The following is a 4,369-nucleotide window of genomic DNA, read 5'->3' on the forward strand; positions in this document are numbered from 1 at the left end:
GGAAAGTCTAACCTTGTCTGTGGTATTCCGAGTAGGATTCCGGTATTGAATGACTGTAATGAGCTTCAAACTCCTGAAGGCTGGGCGTGATGACAAACGCAAAAGAATCAATGGATTCTACTCCAACCTGATTGAGAACCGACAGATGATTAGCAGTGTTGTGACAGAGCATTTGGACCATTTTCACTGAGAGGATGGGATGTAGCTATCAACAAGGGTGATGCCTCTAGACGATTAGCCGTGCAGTGACAGCGCATAGGACCATTTTCCCGAGAGGATTAAAAGTAGCCATTGATAATGGTGATGCCCTACATACAGCTTGCCATGGAAAGGAGTAAGAAGGATTGGATGGATGCAGTAGGAAAGCAGAGATTCAAAAGGAATACAGCATCTCATAAAAAAGTAGAGATACGAGAGGAGCACAGCATCTCCATACGCCTATCTGAAATTCCCACTAGTGATTTACATAAGTATTTCTATCCCTTTTTATTTTCTTTTTATTATTAATTTTAGAAACCCATAACTATTTAATCTGCCTAACGGAGATTTACAAGGTGACCATAGCTTGCTTCATACCAATAATCTCTGTGGGATCGACCCTTACTCATGTGAGGTATTACTTGGATGACCCAGTACACTTGCTGGTTAAGTTGAACGGAGTTGTGAGCTTCTCTAACAGTGCCTGGAACTCTTGTATCACAATTTCGTCCACCAGAATCCAAGGAGGAGCTTGCTACTTTGGAACTGAAGGAAATTTGGGCTCATGAAGAGATTGGAAATGTCAACTTGCACATCCCTTTGTAGAGAGAGGAGCCTGAAGAATATCCCTCTTCAGATGAGTAAGAGAAACCTAAGGAGGAGCTAATTTCTCGGTTCCTGGCAATCCTCAAGAAGTTGAAGGCCAATTCCTCTCAGGCATAGGAATTGGAGAAGGAACCCCCTTCCATGGCGTGTTTGAAGGCCTCAAAGGGAGATGAGACTGTGGTGCTAACTGATGAGCGGATAATTTATACGCTTTTTGGCATTGTTTTTAGGTAGTTTTTAGTAAGTTTTAGTTATTTTTTATGCAAAATTCACATTTCTGGATTTACTATGAGTTTGTGTATTTTTCTGTGATTTTAGTTATTTTCTGGCTGAAATTGAAGGACCTGAGCAAAAATCTGATTCAGAGGCTGAGAAAGTACTACAGATGCTATTGGCGTTAAAAGAGCTCACTGGCGTTAAAACGTCAGTAAAGAGCTCACTGGCGTTAAAACGTCAGTAAAGAGGCAATTTGGTGCTAAACGCCAGAATGGCTATCATTCTGGGCATTTAACGCCAGTAAATGTACCATTCTGGGTGTTAAACGCCAGAATGGGCAGCATTCTGGGCGTTTAACGCCAGAATGGGCAACATTTTAGGCGTTTAGAAAAATGCCCAGTAAGGAAGGATTCCTAGCGTTTAACGCCAGCCAGGGTATTTGGCTAGGCGTTAAACGCCCAAAGAGGCAGCCAAGTGGGTGTTAAATACCAGAATGGATAGCATTCTGGGCGTTTAACGTCAGGATGACACAAGGGAGGTAATTTTGTTCCCAATTCAATTTTTTTTCAATTTTTCATGTTTTAATTCATAACTTTTTGCATCAAACATATTTTAAACATTTATCTTTCAATCTTTTTGAAAATTTTCAAACTAATTTTTCAAAAATCTTTTTCTTAACCATTTTCATATTTTCAAAAATCCTTGCTAACAATTAATGTTTTGATTCAAAAATTTCAAGTTTGTTACTTTCTTGTTAATAAAGGTTTAACCTTTGAATTTTAGAATCATATCTTTTAATTTCTTGTTAGTCAAGTCATCAATTTTAAAAATCAAATCTTTTTCAATCTTATCTTTTCAATAATATCTTTTTAAAAATCAAATCTTTTTCAATCATATCTTTTTTATCATATCTTTTTAAAATCAAATCTTTTTCAATCATATCTTTTTTTATTTTGATTTCAAAATCTTTTTTCTAACTTCTTATCTTTTCAAAATTATTTTCAACTAATTGCTATTTCTTATCTTTTTCAAAACTACCTAACCACTTTTCCACTTCCAATCTTCGAAAATCACTAACCTCTTTTTCAAAAATCTTTTTAATTAAAACTAAAACAATTAGTTAATTAAAAATCTTTTTAGCTTTAAAATCTTTTTTTTTAAATCTTTATAGTTTTAATTTTCGACTACTCTCTCTCTCTCATCTCTTCCTATTTACTTGCTAACACTTATCTTCTACTTATAATTCGAACCCCCTCTCTCCCTCTGTGTTCGAATTCTTCTTATTCTCTCTACCTCATTCCTCTATTTTTCATTTCTTCTGACACATCAAGGAATCTCTATACTGTGATATAGAGGATTCTACTACTCCCTTTTGTTCTTTTCTTTTTCATATGAGCAGAAACAGGGATAAAGAATTCTTGTTGAAGCTGATCCTGAACTTGAAAGGACTTTGAAGAAGAAGCTAAGAGAAGCTAAAGCACAACACTCCAAAGAGGACCTTACAGAGAATTTCGAAAAAGAAGCAGACATGGCAGCCGAACCCAACAACCATGCCAGAGATGCAAGGAAGATGCTTGGTGACTATGCTGCACCAACTTCCAACTTCTATGGAAGAAGCATCTCAATTCCTGCCATTGGAGCAAACAACTTTGAGCTTAAGCCTCAATTAGTTTCTCTAATGCAGCAGAATTACAAGTTTCATGGACTTTTATCGGAAGATCCTCATCAGTTCTTAGCTGAATTCTTGCAGATCTGTGATACTGTTAAGACCAATGGGGTTGATCCTGAGGTCTACAGACTTATGCTTTTCCCCTTTGCTGTGAGAGACAGACCTAGAACGTGATTAGACTCACAACCCAGAGAAAGCCTGAACTCTTGGGACAAGTTGGTCAATGCTTTCTTGACCAAATTCTTTCCACCTTAACAGCTGAGAAAGCTTAGAGTGGACGTCCAAACCTTCAAACAGAAGGAAGGTGAATCCCTCTATGAAGCTTGGGAAAAATACAAGCAATTAACCAAAATGTGTCCTTCTGACATGCTTCCCGAATGGAGCATCATATGTATATTCTATGATGGTCTGTTTGAATTATCCAAGATGTCATTGGACCATTCTGATGGAGGATCTCTTAGTAAAAGAGTTACTAACTCCTCCTAGTTAAGTAACAGAGTTACTGAAACTCCTCCTAGTACTCTCCCAAGCAATACAGAAGAGAATCCCAAAAGAGAGTGCAAGGCCATAACTATAACCCAGATAGCCAAACCTGGAGAGAGTGAAAAGGCAGTGATTTCCAGTGAGGAAGACCTCAAGGGACGTCCACTGAACAATAATAAGTTCCCTATTAAGGAACCAGAGAAATCTGAGGCTCATATAGAGACCATAGAAATTCCACTGAACTTACTTTTGCCATTCATGAGCTTTGATGAGTATTCTTCCTCTGAAGAGGATGAAGACACTGTTGAAGAGGAAATTGCTCAGTATCTAGGAGTAATCATGAAGCTGAATACCAAGTTATTTGGTAATGAGATTTGGGAGGATGAACCTCCATTTCTCATCAATGAACTGAATACATGGATTTAGCAGACATTGCCTCAAAAGAAACCAGATCCTGGAAAGTTCTTAATACCTTGCACCATAGGCACCATGACCTTTGAAAAGGCTCTGTGTGACCTGGGGTCAGGTATCAACCTCACGCCACTCTCTATAATGGAGAAACTAGGGATCTTTGACGCACAAGATGCCGGAATCTCACTAGAGATGGCTGATGCCAGGGCATCTAGGCCAGTTTTACTGACCTTTTCTTTACTGTTTTAGGGTAGTTTCATGCATTTTCTTAGTGAATAAGGCAAGTTTTGGGTGAAAATACACTTATACATTGATTCAAGCAACTATTGTGAATTTTGCATGATTTCATGAGATTTTTGCTAGAATTGCATGATAACTTGATGATGCATAATCTCATGACTTTGGCTAGAGCTTTGATGCACTTTAATTGCTTGATTTCAGGACAAATGAAGCATGGAAGAGCCATGTTAGCATTCACGTTAACTTATTTAACGAGAACACTAACGTGGAATGGCAAGGAGCTTGCAACGGTAATGAGAAAAGTGATCACCAATAATGCCTGCGAAGCCATCCATAGCTCACGTTAATAGCCATGTTAACTAGGTTAACGTGGTAGTTAACGTAGAAGAAAAAGGGAAACTCCACGTTAATGAGAAAAGTGAACACCACTAACGTTGGGAAACTAGGCAATGCCCAACGTTAAGAGTCACGTTAACTTAGTTAACGTGAACTCTAACGTGGAAGAGGAGCAACAACGCCAACGTTAGTGACACTCACTTTTGGCAC

General features: G+C 38.2%; 1 non-coding gene across 1 annotated transcript; it reads right to left on the minus strand.

The window, feature by feature from the left end:
- Nucleotides 1–2,953: 2,953 nt before the first annotated feature.
- On the minus strand, nt 2,954–3,061 carry LOC127745850 (small nucleolar RNA R71). The gene has a single exon (XR_008007474.1). It is a non-coding gene; the product is annotated as a small nucleolar RNA R71 (small nucleolar RNA).
- Between the last annotated feature and the right edge of the window lie 1,308 nt (nt 3,062–4,369).

The sequence above is a fragment of the Arachis duranensis genome, chromosome 3 (assembly GCF_000817695.3).
Source record: "Arachis duranensis cultivar V14167 chromosome 3, aradu.V14167.gnm2.J7QH, whole genome shotgun sequence".
Lineage (NCBI taxonomy): Eukaryota > Viridiplantae > Streptophyta > Magnoliopsida > Fabales > Fabaceae > Arachis > Arachis duranensis.